Source organism: Diceros bicornis, chromosome 16, assembly GCF_020826845.1.
Source record: "Diceros bicornis minor isolate mBicDic1 chromosome 16, mDicBic1.mat.cur, whole genome shotgun sequence".
NCBI lineage: Eukaryota > Metazoa > Chordata > Mammalia > Perissodactyla > Rhinocerotidae > Diceros > Diceros bicornis.
The window spans coordinates 28,275,438-28,295,621 of record NC_080755.1 but is presented as its reverse complement, the minus strand read 5'-3'; the positions used below and the strand labels follow the sequence as shown (position 1 = coordinate 28,295,621).

General features: G+C 33.9%; 1 protein-coding gene across 3 annotated transcripts in view; it reads left to right on the top strand.

The window, feature by feature from the left end:
* The window catches only part of NOL4 (nucleolar protein 4), a 432,326-nt gene that overhangs the window by 315,852 nt on the left and 96,290 nt on the right, over positions 1 to 20,184 (top strand). The gene's annotated exons all lie outside the window — the stretch shown is intronic.

Sequence of the window (20,184 nt, the reverse complement as noted above, 5' to 3'; positions counted from 1 at the left end):
TATTAAGGTAAAATTGGTATATAACATTATATAAGTTTCAGGTATACAACATTATAGTTCGATATCTGTATACACTACAAAGTGATCACCACCAAAAGTCTAGTTACCATCCATCACCATAAAATTGACCTCCTTCACTCATTTTGCCCAACCCCCAGCCCACTTGTCATCTGGTAACCACAAATCTGTTCTCTGTAACTATAGTTTGTTTTTGTTTTGTTTTGTTTTCTTTCTTTGATTTTAGATTTCACAATATGAGTGAAATCATACAATATTTGTCTTTCTCCATCTGACATATTTCATTTAGCATGGTATCCTCAAGGTCCACCCATGTTGTTGCAAATGGCAAGATTTTATCCTTTTTATGGCTGAATAGTATTCCACTGAGTGTATATACCACATCTTCTTTATCCATTAATCCGTCAATTGACATATAGGTTGTTTCCATATTTTGGCTATTTTAAAGAAGGCTCCAATGAAGGTAGGGGTCATATATCTTTTCAAATTAGTGTTTATGTATTCTTTGGATAAATACCCAGAAGTGGAATAGCCAGATCATATGGTAGTTCTATTTTTAATTTTTTGAGGAATCTTCACACTGGTTTTTATATATTGGATGTACAACTGTACTCTCGCCAACAATGCACAAGTGTTCCCTTTTCTCCACGTCCTCTCCAACACTTGTTATTTCTTGTCTTTTTGATAATAGCCATTCTAACAGCTGTGAAGTGGTATCTCATTGTGGTTTGATTTGCATTTTCCTAGTAATTAGTGACATTGAACATTTTTCCATGTGCCCTTTGGCCATCTGCATATCTTTTTTGGAAAAATGTCTATTTAGTTCCTCTGCTCATTTTATAATCAGGTTGTTTGTTTTTTGTTGATGAGTTGTATAAATTATTTCTATATTTTGGATATTAACCCCTTGTCAGATAAATGATTTGCAAATATCTTGTCCCATTTAGTAGGTTGCTTTTTTGTTTTGATGATGGGTATTTTTTTTTTTTTTGCTGTGCAAAACCTTTTAGTTTGTTGTAATCCCATTTGTTTATTTTTCCTTTTGTTTCCTTGGCCTTTGGAATCAGATCCACAAAAATATCACTAAGATCTGTGTCAAGGAGCTTACCACCTATGTTTTCTTCTAGGAATTTAGTGATTTTAGGTCTTACATTCAAGTCTTTAATCCATTTTGAGTTAATTTTTGTGTGTGGTGTAAGATAGTGGTCTAGTTTCATTCTTTTGCATGTGACTGTCCAGTTTTCCAAACACTATTTTTGAAGAGACTGTCCTTTCTCCATTGCATGTTCTTAGTTCTTTTGTCATAAATTAGTTGTCAATATATGTGTGGGTTTATTTCTGGACTCTCAATTCTGGTCCGTTGATCTATATGTCTGTTTTTATGCCAGTACCATATGGTTTTGATTATTATAGCTATGTAGTATAGTTTGAAATCAGGAAGCATGATACCTCCAGCTTCATTCTTCTTTCTCAAGATTGCTTTGGCTATTCAGGGTCTATTGTTGTTCTGTAAAATTTTAGAATTATTTTTTCTAGTTCTGTGAAAAATATCATTGGAATTTTGATAGGGATTGCATTGGATCTGTAGATTGCTTTGGGGGTAGTGTGGACATTTTACCAATATTAATTCTTCCAATCCATGAGTACAGAATATCTTTCTATTTATTTGTGTCTTTAGTTTCTTTCATCAGTGCCTTGTAGTTTTCAGCGTGTAGGTCTTTCACTTTCTTGGTTAAATTTGTTCCTCGGTATTTTACTTTTTTTGATGCAGTTGTAAATGGATTGTTTTCTTGATTTCCTTTTCTGATATTTTGTTATTAGTATAGAAAGACCACACATTTCTGTGTATTGATTTTTGTATCCTGCAACTTTACTGAATTCATTTATTAGTTCTAATAGTTTTTTGGTGTAGTTTTTAGGGTTTTCTCTATATAGTATCATGCCATCTGAAAATAGTGACTGTCTTACTTCTTCCTTTCTTATTTGGATGCCGTTTATTATTTTTTTTTTCTTGCCTAATTGCTCTGGCTAGTCCCGCTAGGACTACTAATACTATGTTGAATAAAAGTGACAAGAGTGGACGTCCTTGTCTTGTTCCTAATCTTGCAAGAAATGCTTTCAGCTTTTCACCATTGAGTTTGATGTTAGCTATGAGTTTGTCATATATGACCTTTATGTTGCAGTACATTTCCTCTATACCCACTTAGTTGAGAGTTTTTATCATAAATGGATTTGAATTTTGGCAGATACTTTTTATGCATCTATTGAGATGAGCATATGATTTTTATTCTTCATTTTGTTAATGTCGTATATCATGTTGATTGATTTGTGAATGTTGAAACATTCTTGCATCCCTGGAATTAATCCCACTTGATTATGGTATATGATCCTTTTAATGTATTGTTGAGTTTGGTTTGCTAATATTTTGTTGAGGATTTTTGCATCTCTGTTCATCAGGGATATTGGCCTGTAATTTTCTTTTTTTTGTGATGTCCTTTGGTTTTGGTATCAGGGTAGTGCTAGCCTCATATAATGGGTTTGGAAGCTTTTCCCCCTCTTCAATTTTTTGGAAAAGTTTGAGAAGGATAGATATTAAATCTTTGAATGTTTGGTAGAATTCCACAATGAAGCTTTCTGGTCCTGGACTTTTGTTTTTGACTTGAGGTCTTTGATTACTGAGTCAATCTCCTTACTAGTAATTGGTCTATTCAGATTTTCTATTTCTTCATGATTCATTCTTAGAAGATTACAAATTTCTAGGAATTTATCCATTTCTTCTAGTTTGTTCAACTGGTAGGAGTATAATTGTTCATAGTAACCTCTTATGATTCTTTGTATTTCTGTGTAACAGTTGTAACTTTTCCTTTTTCATTTCTGATTTTATTTGTTTGAACTCTCTCTTTTTTACTTGGTGAGTCTAGCTAAAAGTTTGTCAATTTTGTTTATCTTTTCAAAGAATCAGCTTTTAGTTTCATTGATTTTTCTATTGTCTTTTTAGTCACTATTTCATTTATTTCCACTCAGATCTTTATTATTTTCTTTCTTCTACTAACTTTGGGCTTCATTTGTTCATTTTTTTATAGTTCCTTTAGGTGTAAAGTTAAACTCTCTATTTGAGATTTTTTTTGTTTCTTGAGGTGAGTGTGTGAACTATAGGAACTATGAACTTCCCTCTTAGAGCTGCTTTTGTTGCATCCCATAGATTTTGGTATGTCATATTTCTGTTTTCATTTGTCTTTAGGTATGTTTTATTTCTCCTTTGATTTTTTTCCTGTGGCCTAGTAGTTGTTCAGTAACATGATTAATCTCCATGTGTTTGTAGTTTTTCCAATTTTCCTCTTGTAATTGATTTCTAATTTCATACCATTGTCATCAGAAAAGATGCTTGATATTATTTCAGTCTTCTTGAATTTATTAAGACTTCTTTTGTGGCATAATATGTTATCTATCCTGGAAAATGTTCCATGTGCACTTGAGAAGAATGTATATTCTGTTGTTTTGGATGGGATGTTCTTAATATCTTTTAAGTCCATCTGGTCTAATGTGTTGTTTAAGGTGAATGTTTCCTTATTGATTTTCTGTCTGGATGATTTATCCATTTATGAAAGTGGGGTGTCAAAGTCCCTTACTGTTATTGTATTGCTTCTATTTCTCCCTTTAGGTCTGTAAATATTTGCTTTATATATTTTGGTGTTCCTATGTTGGGTGCATATATATTTACAAATGTATATATTTTTGCTGAATTAAACCCTTTATCATTTTGTAGTGTCCCTCTTTGTCTTTTATTACCATCTTTGTTTTAAAGTCTATTTTGTCTGATATAAATATAGCTGCACCAGCTTTCTGTTTCCTTTTGCATAGAATAACTTTTTCAGTCCCTTCACTTTCAGTCTGTGTATGTCCTTACTTCTGAAGTGAGTCTCTTGTAGGCAATAAATAGATGAGTTTGTTTTTTTATCCATTCAGTCACTCTGTGTCTTCTGATTGGAGAATTTAGTCCATTTACATGTAAAGTAATTATTGATAGGTATGTACTTATTGCCATTTTGCTCATTGTTTTCTGGCTATTTTTGTAGTTCCTCTCTGTTTGTTTCTTCTCTCTTTTCTTGTGGTTTGATCACTTTCTGTAGTGTTATGTGTAGATTCCTTTCTCATTTCTTCTGTGTATTTACTATGTGTTTTTGCTTTGTGGTTACCATGAGGTTCACGTATTTCCTCCTATGTAAGTTACAGTTTATTTTGAGTTGATAGCAACTTAAATTTTAACATATTCCAATACTCTACATTTGTACTCTCCCCCATGTTTTATGTTTTTGATGTCCCTTTTTACATCTTTTAATTTTATGTATCCTTTAACTAATTATTGTAGTTTTAGTTAATTTTAGTGCTTTTGTCTTTTAACTTTTGTTTAACCTATGTCACTTGTTTCATTTGTGATATTAGTAATTTGTGTTTTCTCTCTTTTTTCTTTATTAGCTTTATTAGAGGCTTATACATTTTACTGATCTTTTCAGAGAACCATCTTTTGGTTTCATTGATTTTTCTTTTTTTTCCCTATTTTCAATTTTATTGATTTCTGGTCTAAATTTTATTATTTCTTTTCTTCTGGTTACTTTGGATATAATTTGCCTTTCTATTTTGAGTTTCCTCAGGTGGAAGCTTGGATTACTGATTTTATATCTTTATTCTTTTCTAATATATATGTTCAATGCAATAAAATTTCCTCTAAGCACTGCTTTTGCTACATCCCACAAATTTTATTATTTCATTTTCATTTAATTCAAAGTATTTTTAAATTTCTTTTTGAGATTTTTTCTTTGACCTATGTGTTATTTAGAAGTGTATTGTTTAATCTCCAAGTGTTTAGGTATTTTCCAGCTATCTGTTATTGATTTCTAGTTTAATTCTTTTGAGATCTGAGATCATACATTATATGATTTCTATTCTTTTAAATTTGGTAAGGTACTTTTTATGGCCTAGAATGTGATCTGTCACATTTGTTTTTGATTCTTTCTCAGAGAGAATCATCTCTTGGCTTATATTATCTGTCTTTTCTTGCATGTTGTCTACTTTTTCCATTAGAGCCATAGCATATTAATCATAGTTGTTTTAAATTTATGGTCTGATAACTCCAACATCCCTGCCGTATCTAAGCCTGGTTTAAATACTTGTTCTGTCTCTTCAAACTATGTTTTTTGCCTTTTAGAATGCCTCATAATTTTTTTATTGAAATATGGACATGATGTACTGGGTAAAAGGAACTATAGGAAATAGGCTTTTAGTAATATAGTGGTAAGGTATGTGGGAAGAAGAAGTGTACTATAGTCCCATGGTTAGGTCTTATTCCTTTGGTGAGCCTATGCCCCTGAGCTGTGAACTTTGCAAGTCCTTCTCAGCTTTTTCCTTTTTATTTATTTATTGCTGGGAAAGACTCACTCTGAGCTAACATCTGTTGCCAATATTCCTCTCTCTCTTTTTTTTTTTTCTCCCTAAGGCCTCAGTACATAGTTGTATATTCTAGTTATAAGTCCTTCTAGTTCCTCTATGTGAGCCACTGCCACAGCATGGCTACTGACAGATGAGTGGTGTGGTTCTGTGCCCTGGAACTGAACCCGGGCCACTGAAGCAGAGCATGCTGAACTTTAACCACTAGGCCATCAGGGCTGGCTCTCCTTTTTATTTTTCACCCCCTTAGGTGGTACTGGATGGTGGGGCCTGAAGTTAGGCATTTCCTTTCCCCCATGTGGAAGGCTAGAGTAGCCTAGAGTTGGGTATTTCTCTTCCCCCAAGTTAGATAGATTCTGATAAAACCCCAGTAGGCTCTGGTAAAACAGTTTCTCTTGAGAGCAGGCCTTGTTAAGAAGACCAGAATGTTCTGGCTTATTTCAAAATGATTACTTTTCCCCTCCCCCTCCAGGAAGCCCAACTTTTTTTTTTTTCTTGATCTTCACTATAATAACCTGGTGAAACTCTTGGAGGTAAAACACAAATTGTGTGGAACCCCCTTTGACTAGGTCCCCCTGGAGTTTTTCATCTCTCAGATTTGTCCACATAGAACCTCCAGAAATTCATCAATTACAGTTCAGGTTTTTCTACCTCAATCCTGGCTCCTGTGGACATAGGTTTCTGATCCAGTAAGTTATGATTCTATCTATCCATCTGTTTACATCTCTGATTTGGGGGGCCACAGTTTGCCCTGTAACCTCACTTCTCTGACAGATCTAAAAAGAGTTATTGAATTTTCTGTTTGTTCACCTTTTTACTTGTTAGAACTAAGGGATACCTTCTAAGCTCCTTACATATTTGACCAGAAACCACCCAAAACATTGTTTTTGTTTGACCATACAATAGCTGTTTGAAATTTTTGAGGTATTTAAATAATTATAATTCATTAAAACTGCTTCATGAACAGGCAGCTTAGAAACAATATCTAATTTAAACGCTGAATGCTTAACTGTATTATGATCCCACAGTTTCTTTTCCAGAAGTCTAAAACCCAAAAGGCTCTCAAAAAAAATTTTTTTGCATAAATTTGTGGCAAACTCATTTTTGGCAAAACCTGACCTGAACCAACATGCAGCTACTTATGATCTTTATTTATCTAGTAAATATTCATGTGATTTTCTGGAGAAATATGAATATATTTTTATAGTGTGCTTGTGGGATATTTTAAACTATGTGGTTTATACTCTGCATGCTATATCTAAATTTTAAAAATTCTAAATCGCTAACATATCTAGGACCAAGGGTTTCCAATAAAAGATTATGAACCTGTTATAATATTTTTTAAATCTCAGATTTCAAGATATTTCTTTAATAAATAGTATGTTATTGTGTTATTACCTAGACATAGAGTAATTACAGTACAGTTAGGGCATTTAATGGATGAGTAAAAAGGGTGTACAGATAATTTTATTTAAGGATAAGATTGTGTCTGGCATATTGTTTGAGCATGAATAAACCTGAAATGTCAATAACATAACTGATAAAGAATACTCTCATTCATTACTTATCAGTGTTCTTCTTGCCCTCTTATTTACTGATTTTACATCCAAAGGGAAATGTGAGGTTGATTTTGTTTTTAATTTTGTCCCAGAGACCTAAGAACAAGCATGCTATAAGGTCTGAGTCTTGCTTTTCAGATTTTACATTTATAATCTAAACGTTCATGTGCTTTACATATCAAAAAGCATTACTCTGCAATCAACCATTTCCCACATACCTACCTTCAAAATTAAATATCAAAAGAAAACATTCTCATGTGTCTGTAAGCTTTTATTTAATTTAAATTCGTAGTTTGGATTCTCTCTTTTCACTCCATAATTAAAAACCAATATTTTCCAAACAATAATCCACAACTTCTGTTAAGCACTTGTTATGCCCCTAGCACAAAGTGTTTACAGAGCACATTTAAATTAATACTTAATTAACAAACCCAGAATATCTTGGATGCTTACTATCTATCAATAACTCGTGCAGTCAAAATTCCTCAAGGAATTTCATAAGTTCTCAAGGGAGCTTAATTTCTTGTTGCAGGGACAGATAAGAAAACGAATTTAGCAGACAATTCTTTTTCTTTCCCATGAGGAAGATTTATCAGTAGAGACCCGACTGAGTACGACATTGACTAGCTCTTTTCTCGATACCCAAAGTCTCCCATTTGGCCAGAATTTGGCCATTTTTAAATCCTATTCTGTCTTCACAACATCCTTTGTATGTACAGGTATTATTCACTTTGATATATGCGTATGGAGTCTCTAGCAAAGATAGAGAAATATAGTGGAATAAATATTAGTTTTGGAGTCAGAAAATATGAGTAGACCATCACTAGGAAGATAGGTGGAGACTGATGTGGGAGATATTGGCCAGTTGCTCACCAATCCAGTTTTCTCTTCTTCCTAAACAGCATTTCCAAGCTGTCCTTGCCCCTGTAATTGAGTTCTGGGCACTGGAAAATGAGTGCAGATAAAACGCACCATTCCAGGATTGGCTCACAGCAACTTCCCATGTATGATCCTCCTTTCCTTCTCTGCTGGCTGGGCACAGAGGACTCCAAGGCCCTAGATTTCCACAGATGGAAGAAGCCTAGGTCCCTAGATTACCACATGTGAAGTCTCCTGCCAGTCAGGGAAACCATTTTGGACTCCATCCGAATGAGATATGAATTGTGTTTAGTCACTGAGATTTGGAGGATTTCATCGTTTAAAACAGCTAGCATTATATTGACCAATGCAGTTATGAATATGTAATTAATTTAAGGATAGATTTATGTCTGTCACATAGTGGCAAAATAATAAATCTTATACCAGAAGTTATATCAGTTAAATCTTGTATTCTATAACATAGTAGATATGGGTGGGCAGGCATTGAAGCCAGATTGCAAGGGTTCAAATCACAACTCCACCATTTACTCTCATTCTCAGTGGTAAAATGAGCATAATAGTGTTTACCTCATGGGGTCCTTGTGAGAGTGAATTAATATGTGTAAAGTATTAAATACAGAGCTAGAACATAATAAGCATAGTATAAGTGTTAGTTATCATTATTGTTGTTATCATTATTATTATTGATGATGATGTTGCTATCATTTATTACTAGCCTTATTTTAAAAATAAGACAAAACAATATTTGATCTGCAAGTTAAGAGCATTGTTAATAATAGTTACCAGGCTTCGCAATTCCACCTGGCAAACATTAATTGTTTATAGTGTCTGAAGCCTAGGCTGATGAAATTATTACCAAATATTGCTTAAATATTTATATGACCCCACGCTCTTGGGAATAAAAATGGAAATAGTGCCTCAAAACCACTACAATATTATAATCGTTTGAATTGTTGGTGATGGAATCAATGATTGGGAGCTCAATTCACTTTTAAGGGTCACTTTCAACTCAAATTTAACTCTAAAAATAAAAAATTGTTCTTCTAAAAACATATGAGATAATATTACAGTAAAATCAGGGTTTGGGGGAAAATACATTCACAATATGTATAAATTTTTCATCTTTTTAAAAGTACTTGAACAAAATCTAGTTGATATTCACAATAGATGTTCTGAGCTCTGGGTGATAGATTAATAGCTTTGATAATTGTTTTTGAAACTTTGAAAGAAGAGTTAATTAAACCAGGGATTCACATTTTTACTTACTGGGTCACAAGTCTTCTCTACTATCAGTATATTTTAACCTTATAATAAAAGATAAAATCGGTATCCCTGACAAAATCTATCTCTAGAAGCTTTAAGAACATATACTTTGTTAGATTCTTCCTCTTAAAAGTGATATGATCATAGAAGCTTGAGGTTGAAACAAGTCTGAAGTGTCATTCCTAGCACATATTTCTGTCATCATTTGTATAATAAAAATAAAAGCCTTGACAAATTGGTTAAAATATATATTAAATTCTCTCAGGAGCAATTCTTTCACATAGAAGCATCTAGTAACTTCAGATAAAATGCATTGCTTTTGACTTATGGCTTCTGTTTCTAAATGGAATCTGCAGAATGATGGGGCAATTTTTTTCTCAGGTAGAAAAACTTCAGTAACCATCTAGCCCACTAGGCACGTGTGCCAGGAGACAGTCATGAGAATCAATTGTTCTAAACCCATTTTAGAATGCAGACCTTTACTCTCCTCCCCACTCCCTGCTCCATCAGAGTTTATATAGCCTGACCGATATTTCTCTTCTTTTTTGCATTGAAATGTGTGCTAATATCTAAGATTATTTGTTATCTGTTTAGTGTTGAATCTCTGTATGATTTCATTGTATGAAATCATTCATGTTTCTGAGGCCTTCCATCCTCAAAAAACTGCTTCTCATACATGATTTTCTATCATTAATATATCAAATTATATTCATCGGAATAAAAAGTTTAATGTTTAAAATAGCGGGAAGGATAGCTGTCCTCTCTACCTCTGCCTCACAATGTAAAATTGGTACCCAAACAGTACCAACTACAGAGGAGGCCCACTTTAATTGAGAGAAAATGAGACATGCTTGGTATGAGGGTATTTTTTATTTTTCCATATCTATTAATTTCTTCCCCAATTGCCTTTTAATAAACCCACAGTATTGTGAGTAAGGAAGCGAGAGTTGTGAAAACTCATACGTGATAGTTAATCAAGGTAAAGAAAAACAAGAGACATTCTTTACCTTATGTTTGGATTTCTTTCCTTACACAAATTGTGTTTTTCAAATTAAAATATTTTATGTGTTTTTTAATTGTGGTAAAAAACACATAACATAAGATTTACTGTCTTAACCATTTTTATGTGTACAGTTCAGTGATATTAAATACATTTGAAATGTTGTACAGACATCACCACCATCCATCTCCATAACTCTTTTCGTCTTGTTAAACTGAAACTCTGTACACATTAAATGATAAATCCCCATTCCTCTCTTCCCTCGTCTCCTGGCAACCACCATTCTACTTTCTGCATGATTTTGACTACTCTAAGTACATAATATAAGTGGAATCATACCGTATTTGTCACTTAGCATGATGTCCTCAAGGTTCATCCATTGGTAGCATGTATCAGGATTTCCTTCCTTTTTAAGGCTGAATAATATTCCATTGTATGTATATACCACATTTTGTTTATCCATTCATCCATCGATGGACATTTGGGTTTCTTCCAACTTTTGGCTGTTGTGAATAGTGCTGCTATGAACATGAGTGTGCAAATATCTCTTCAAGACCCTGCTTTTAATTCTTTTGGATACATACCCAGAAGTCGGATTTGGGGATTATATGGTAGATTCTATTTTTAATTTTTTGAGGAACTGAAATGATGTTTTCCATAGCACTTGCACCATTTACAATCCCGCCAACAGTGTACAAGTGTTCATATTTCTCTGTATAACCACCAACACTTATTTTCTGACTTTTTGATAGTAGCCATCCTAAATAGGTGTGAGGTGATATTATGGTTTTGATGTGCATTTCTCTGATGATTAGTGATGTTGAGCGTCTTTTCATATACTTGGCCATTTGTATGTCATTTTTGGACAAATGTCTATTCAAGTCATTTGCCCACTTTTTAATCAGCTTATTTTATTTTTTATTGTTGTTAAATTGTAGGTGTTCTTAATATATTCACATTGTATTTTTAAAACTTGCAGTGTATCATGAATGATGTAATCTGTGGACTAAAAAAAAATCTTTTTCAATTCAAATGTCAATTTTCTCATCAAAGAGTTTGGTTTTTGTAGCATTCAGTGATTTTAGTTGGAGATGACTGGCTAATTGCAGCAGAAAGAAAATATTTATATAAAGCAGTCTCTGGGAGGGGTGGAGAATCACGCTTGGAATCTTCATATACAGGAACAATTCCCTAACTTGCATTGCAGAAGTCACCTGATGGAAATATCTCAAGACTGAGCACAGGCAATTGCCCCCAGAACCATGGATACTACTGCCCCTGGAGCTGCCCTCTGGCCACCACCTTGGCCAGAATGGATTCCAAATGGCCTCTATTTCTTTACATTACTACCTTGTACTTAAAGTTTGTGGTGGGTGCATCCAGTCGGTGGAGTCTGGGCTGGGTCAAGGGTCCCCCCAACCACAATGCAGGCATTTTAAGCTTCTGTGTTAGGAGGTGGGCTCTGCTCACAAATAGAGAGATTCCTCAGAAATAGGTAAAAGTGGCAAATGTCTACCGTTTTATTCCCTCACTTCAGCCAATATCACATACTTACACTTACACTTTCTCTACTTCATAAATGCAACTCTTACTAGTAAACTGAACACATGCCCTTCTACAAAAAGAAGTCAACTCAAAATTTCATTGTTGTCATAACCAGTTTCAATTCTAGAATCTCTGAAGAATGTTCATTTTTCTTCTCATTTCATCTCATTTCATCATGATCCCATCTTATAATGTATAGATTAAACTATTGTCTAAAGTTCAGAAATAGCAGAAGTAAACCCAACGAACACCAAAGTAGTAATTAGTAAAAATTTATTCTGCGCACACTAAAAAGATACTTCATGAACCAGGAGCATTCAAACCAAACATAGAATGAGGCTCAGGGGTATATTGTAAAGCAGCTTATATAATAAGAAAGCAGGGACTGTTTATTTTTCACAGTGATTGGTTATAGAATTAGAATTTTCTTAAATGATAATAACAGGGAATTTTTTAGTGAATACTTCCTTTCAATTTTTGGGAACAGTTTAAGTTTTGCTTATGATGTTCAGAGACATAAACAAGAAATGACCCAGGTCAAGCTAGCCTTGCAAAATAAGCTAAATTAAGCTTTGCTTGTATGACTAAACTGGTTGTATCTGTTCAGGGAATTTTCAAGGCTGGTCTCAGTTTGTTTTTGATTTTACCACTATAAAGTTACCACAGAAATGCCTTCTATAAAACAATGGAGGAAAAGAAGAGATTCAGCATCATTTCTGGGTGCATTTGAGTTACTACTAGCCATGCCAGCATCGGAAGAGCTCCCAGGAATGATCTTAAAACCAGTGTCCTGGCATCACATCACAAGGTGTTTACAGTCCCAGATCCTGATGTGAACATATGCTGTTGTTCTTGGCACCAGAACTCTATGGGAAATGGAGACGGGAGAGACAAAAATTGAACTGTTGTCACAGCTTGGAATGTTGAACATTCTTCTAATCATCCTATATGTAAAATAAAAAAAAGAATATTTGCTTCTTACTGATACCTAGTCAAAATTAAAGATCTGTCCTTTGAAGAATATACTCAATAAGCATACTATATATTTTTTCCTTTTTTATGGAAATCCCACAAAGTAGACTTTATCCTTTTGTTTGTATGACATAAACCTGTAGCAGATCTGAAAATAGCTAATACATCTACATGTGAAGAAACTTGTTTTATGCATCTCACCTATCAAATTGCATCTTTGCATATTGCTTCAAGCATACAATTGGTCCGGATGAGGCCTGGAAGTTCCAGAAGAAATGGCATGCAAAGTTGCCACTGATAGGATGAAATGGCTTGAAAAATGAAATTTTCCAGTAACAAAACTTCTATGTAGATTCATCAAGAACTCAATGTGTATGGTATGAGGACAATGTGATAATACAGTTATGTAGCTGAAAATAACATAGAACTGATTTAGAAATGTATAGGCCTTAATTTTAGATTAATTTTATATATTTCTTCAGAATTCTTGGTCATTCCACAATTCAGATATAAAGGGAAGAAGGTATCCTATAGGAAGCCAAAAACAAAAAGAGAAAGATTGGCAGGAGCTTCAAAATGTCAACATGTCAAAAACTATTGTTAAAAATAAAAAACTCTGAACGTCAAAATCATGAAGATAAGGAAAAGAATGATGACAACCAAGAGAGTGTAGGTGATGGAAATGACAACAGGAGATAAAGATGATGATGAGATTCCAGATCCTTTCTAACGGGAAACAAGAGAACAAAGGAAAGATTAAAATAATACTTAAGAAAAACACAATTTGTTACGTCAACAGAACAAACAGAAATGTCAGCAGCAGTTTCATTTTGACTTTGATAAGAACTGTGATATCTCATTATGGCCTTTTAGGATGAATTGATTTCATTCAATACTGTTTAATAAAAAAAAAGAGGGTTTTTTTTTTTACCCAAAATGTTGATCAAATATTATTTACAGAGAGTCAACATAACACTATTGAAAAAAATAAATTCTTTGCAAACATTATTTTATGGAAGAAATAAAAAGAGATTGTCAAACTGATGTGAGATGCTGTTCCTTCTGTCATGTGAAGACACAGGGAAAAGATGGCCATCTGTGAACCAGGAAGGAAGTTCTCATCAGACATCAAATCTGCTGGTACCTTCATCTTGGACATCCCGCCTTCCAGAACTGTGAGAAATGAATGTTTGTTGCTGAAGCCACTCAGTCTATGGTATTTTTGTTATTGCAGCCCCAAAGGACTAAGACCAGCAGCATCTGCATCATTTGGGCATTTGTTAGAAATCAGAATTCTTGGGCCCCACTCCAGACCTACTGAATGGGGTCCAGTAGTCTGTGTTTTAACAAATCTTTGGGAAGATTCTGATGCATGCCAAAGTGAGAGAACCACTGTGCTAGCCACCCAACGTCTTGAAGAACAGGCTTGAAAAACTGTTTAATATCATTTTGAAGAGGCAAAAAGTAGCTGTGGTTTTAAGATTATTAAGTGAGAGAGATTTATTTTCAGAGGTTATGATGAAATGGAATGATTTTCAAATAACAAATTTCATGAGAATCTTCAAAGTAATTGTTAAATTTGATGCATTTTTGGAAAGACGCTTGGAAGATGTCAAAATGAAATGTGAAATGTGACATTTATCCAAAACTGTTTAAGAAGAATTAATCTAAATCATGGGAAAACATATACACAATAGTAGACCAGTAAACCAGATCACAAATACCACTCCATGGTTATTCAAATGGATAATTGCAGATTCACATGCAGCAGTAAATAATAATACAGAAATATTTTGTGTACCCTTCACACAGTGGAATGTGACATTTCAACTGCCATGTACAAAGATATTTTGGATCTTTTGGATAAAAAAAGTGAAAAATTACAGACTCCTAATTTGGAAATATATGAAGGCTATATCATTTTGTTGCTTTTATATTTATTTAATAAAAGATTGAGAGAAAACTCAGATAAAATATTAATGGAATAGGAAAAAAATCAATAAAAATGAGAAGTGAAATCAATAGACATTATTCTGACACTGAGAAGTAAGTCACTTGTAATAAGATTTTTCAGAACCTACTAAAGGCAGTATTTCTTTAGGAGGAAGAAAAATGCAATTAACGAAGAGGAATGAATTCTATTAACATGTTGAGAGAAGATTTAAATTTTATATTGTATTTGACAGAAAATACTGATATCAATGAAGAAAACACGAAACTCATAAATGCCACTTTAATGAAGACATCAATCACTTCTCAGGAAAACTTGAAATGCCCTAAAAATTCGTGGTTCAGATATGAAAGGAACTTGATTAAGGGTTTCCCCAAACTGAAAACAATCTAACAATTTGCATGATATTAGCAATAATTAATTTGAAGAGCAAAGGAAAGTTTCTAAGCTATCAACAGTAAAAGACACATTTCCATCAGACAGGCTAAAGACTGAATCATTTTTATATTCCTTCTATAGAATATGATAATACAAATCATCATCGTATGAAGAAGCAATCAAAGAGCATGCAGCCAAGAAATGTGGAAAGAAAACAATATTATAGAGATGGGCCAGGGAGTTATTTAATTTTTAAAATATTATTTTTCTGCATTTTTGTGATGTTTGTAGAATTTATAACCTTTTTAGAGCATTGTAATTTATTGTGATTTTTCTCATTTTAAATAAATATTCACTTTTGTATCTAATTTTTCAAATGAGCCCCCTCTCCAAATTTTGTAACTTTCAGGCCTCAAAAAACTTGGGTCCATTCAATCCTATGAGCCAAGAATAATGCACTTAGCATGAAATGCTTCTTTAAATGAATGAATTATTGTCATGTAAAAATATTCAAAACGGAGAAGATATCAAACTAATTGCAAATTTTAAAATTTATTTTGAAAGTTTAAAATGTGTTTTAAAATGGAGAATATAATATATAAAACTACTAATACTCATCACCCAAATTCCATGTCATTTCCTCCCTTCCTACCTCAATTTGTGTCTCTAACAAATGTGGACATTTTCTTATATAAATATTTACTTAACCAAATGTTAGGTCATTACATCTAACAAAATGAATAAGAATTCAGTGTTATCATCTAATAGCCTCATCCATAGTCAAATATTCCCAATTTCTCAAAAAAGTCTTTTTGCATTGGGTTTGTTTAAATCGTGATATAAGCAAAGTCAACACATTTAATTTTATTACATCTCTTAAATCTCTTGTAATATGTCACATTTTTTTCCTGTGACACTAACTTAGTGCAGAACCAAAGTCCATTGTCCTGTACACTGTCTCATATTCTGGATTTGTCTGTATGCTTTCTCTGGTGTCATTTAACTTGTTATTCTATGTGCCTTATTTCCTATAAGTGAAAGTTAGCTCCATACTAGTGGTTCTCACACTTGCACATGCATTAGAATCCCCTGAAGGGCGTGTTAAAGCACAGACTGCTGGGTCTAGCCCCAAAGTATCTAATTCAGTTGGGTCTGGGATGGGCGCCAACCGTTTGCTTTTCTAATAAGTTCACACGAGATGCAGTTACTGCTGGTCTACAGGCACACTTTGAGAACCATTGCTTCTAGACTTAGGTTTGATTAGATTCAAATTCTTTTTTTTTTTTTTTTTTTTTGGTGAACTTGCTTCTTACGTGATGCTGTATGCTTCATTTTGCATCACATCAGAAGGCACACAGTGTCTGGTCATCACACTTTTAGTGATGCTAAGATTGCCTAGTAGATTCAGTAATGAATAACTGATATTTTAAAAAGTAACTGGTAAGATAGATTTTTAAATTTTGATTTAAAAAATTAAGTCAAATCATCTTCTGTACAACTCTAACATGTAAGCAGGCACTCATTCAGAAAACATTTGTTTTATTCTCACTATGTGTTTGACATTGTGCAAATTTATAAAGATGGAAAAGGCATGGTCTCTAAGTGACCCCAATCTCAAGTAACTCTTAGTGGACGTGGAAGATGGACATATAAGCTAATCTTGTGTAATACTTTATCATCAGTGCTGTGACGGAGATATGTACAGAATATTAGGAAAGTATGGAGGCCTAGCACTGAATTCATGTGGTTCTTCCCTTATTTAGGGCATAGTGAAGAAATAAATGTTTTGTCATCATTTCCCTTGGCTGCATATATCAGAAATAGCCCCCAGCCCCAGCTGCATCTCATATCAAGCACTGTGGTATTGCTGTCTGAGCCATCCTATGCTCTGACCACAGAGTAAGCAAACAGATTTAGCTTCCTCCCTGTGGGGATTTTTCTAGGTCCAGTGATAGCAGTTCTTTTAGGGTAGGAAAATGTGAGAAAGGGAAGTGCAAATGTATTTTTGGGAGGAGCTTTGCCAAAGAAGGCCACATGTTATATCAAGAGGAACAAATGGAATATATAACTGAGGCAAAAATCTACCCTTATCCCTATAAACCAACATCTCTGTTTTAAGAATAAGCAGGTATACATCTTCCATAGGGCTGAAGTTGTGATTGTTTAATATCTTTGCATTTTTTTAATATCTGATTTGAGCTTTTTAGATTTATGTCAGAAATATGAAAATAATTGCTCCTGAAATGGAGGCTTCTTAGGGTATGGGCATCCAAAATTCTTACTAAGGAGAGACAGGTTTATGGGGCAATGACTGCTGTATTTTATGTTGGTTATTAGGAGGTCTATAGTAATTTTTATTGCTTGATTTTACATTATCACCCCATTACCCACATCCCTCTGTTTTTTGAAAGGATTTAATTTTTTGGAGCACTGTTAAGTTCACAGCAAAATTGAGAGGAAGGTATAGAGATTTCCCATATCCCTCTTGCCCTTATACATTCACAGCCTCCCATATTATCAACATCACTCACCAGAGTGGAACGTTTGTTACAATTGATGAACCTATATTGACAAATTATAATTACCCAAAGTCCATAGTTTACATTAGGGTTCACTCATCATGTTGTACATTCTATGGGATTGGACAAATGTATAATGACGTATCTATCATTATAATATCACACAGAGTGTTTTCATTGTCCTCAAAATCCTTTGTGCTCCACCTATTCATCTATCCTCACTCCCCACACCTGGCAACCACTGATCCTTTTACTGTCTATAGTTTTACCTTTTCCAGAATGTCATATAGTTGGAATCATACATTGTATAGCCTTTTCAGATTGGCTTCTTTTACTTAGTAACATGCATTTAAGGTTCCTCCATGTCTTTTCATGGCTTGATAACTCATATCTTTTTAGTGTTAATATTCTGTTATCTGGATGTACCACAGTTTATCCATTCACCTACTGAAGAACATCTTGGTTGCTTCCAAGTTTTGGCAATTATGAATAAGGCTACTATAAACATCAATGTGTGCACATTTTTGGGTAGACATAAGTTTTTAAGTCCTTAGGTAAATACCATGGAGCATGATTGCTGTATGGCATGGTAAGAGTATGTTTAGTTTTATAAGAAAAAGCCAAACTGTCTTCCAAAAGTGGCTCAATGATTTTGCGTTCCCACCAGCAAGGAATGAGAATTCTTGTTGCTTCACATCCTTGTCAGCATTTGGTGTTGTCAGTGTTTCAGATTTTGGCCATTCTAATAGGTGTGTGGTAGTATCTCATTGTTGTTTTAATTTGCGTTTTCCTGACAACTTAAGATGTGTAGCATCTTTTCATATGCTTTTTTACCATCTGTCTATCTTCTTTGGTGAGGTATCTCTTAAGGTCTTTGGCCCATTTTTTAATCAGGTTGTTTGTTTTCTTGTTGAGTTTTTAGTGTTCTTTGCATATTTTGGATAACAAGCCTTTATCAGATATGTCTTTTGTTAATATTTTCTCTCAGTCTGTGGCTTGTCTTTATTCTCCCATTTTTTGAAACGAAATATTTTTGTAGAAAAAGAGAAAGTACAAACATCTTGAATGCCAACTCTGTAGACAGCATTTCTTGGATGCTGTGAGGGAAAAGGTAGAAGGATCTGTGTTGATGCCTTGAAGGAAAATGCAAATTAACATGAAAAGTAGAGTGCAATGGTAGTGTTTAATTCTGTGTCAAATGCCATAGTATATTCAGAGTTCGCAGTTTAGCTAAAGATTGAGGTAGACAGAGGTAGAAGAGGAATCTTTGTAGAAATTGAACTTAATCTGATTGGCCTTGAAAGCTAGTTGGATCTTCAACGATAAGAGGGCAAGAAATGACACTCCAGCTGAGAAACAGAATTCAGAGTTACACAAATTTCAGTTTATATTGTAGAGGAAAAAAACATTTATTATGCATTAGATTTACATTCTGAATATTCTCAGAGCTATAAGATTGGACTTTCTTTACCTTGAGTGACTGAGGCTATAAATCCTTCATGGTTCTAAGTGGTTCTGTTTGTAGCAGACAGCTGAGTTGTGTGTCTTACACAGTATGTAGAAAGAACAAATTAGCCCAGCATATTTGCATTCAGATAAATGTATTATTACATTTTTCAAATATTGCAGGTTTCCATTTAAAAAATATATTACATATGGTATATTTTTCAAACCTATGGAATATTTGCCTTATATTTTATTAGGTAATTCTACCTTGTTAACAATTTGAACTGTAAAAATATGCTGGTTGTTAAATTTGAGTTCACTTTTAATGTCAGTGATCAATTCTAGATTTATTATCACTCCTCTGATTATACAGTTATAACATATTAGTGTGATCCTTAAAGCATGCTACACATATGTTATTGTTGCACGGAGGCACTTTTGAACACTACTGACTTGAAATTTCCTGTTGTAAAGGTCTTTCAAAAGCATTTTACTTTGTTGATTGATCTGAGGATAGCTGCTGCTGTTTACAGATATTATTATCTATTTAGCTGGGGCTTCCCAAGTATCTAAATTAGCATGTGTGAAATCTGCATATTAAGCTGGACTTGTAATGATTGATTTCTGTACCACTCCAGACTCGATTACAAGTGACCAAAACTCAGATTTAAGCAAAAATAAGTAAATAAAAGGGTGGGGAGGGTGAAGATGTATGGTATCACACAGCTGAAGGGTCCCTGGGTTAATTTCAGGCACAGTTGAATCTAGATGCTCAGATGATGTTATCAGAACTGTTTCTATTCTGCTTAGCTCTGCTGGATTCAACTTGATTTCAGTTACAGGCAAACTTTCTTCACCTAGAAGTCAAGTTGAGGCACACGCCTAGAGTAAAGAAGGTTGATGCCCACCAGATTGGCACTTTCACCTGGTGAAGCGAGGGCTGTTTCTGAAAGGAAAAGACACTGGGCTGACAAAGAAGTAGAAGATACCACAGCAGGACCCATGGTTGGTCTTGGACATAATTATCAAAGTTTGTGAAAATTGTCTTCATTGGCATTCATCTTTTATGCCTTAGGAAGCACTAAGCTTAATAGATAATTAAGAGGAAACCTGGTTCCTTTTTCCTACACCGAAATCATATGTCATTTTAAGACTCATAGACAATTCATAAAACTGATTTTAAAGCATGTTGTCTTATAAGTAACACCC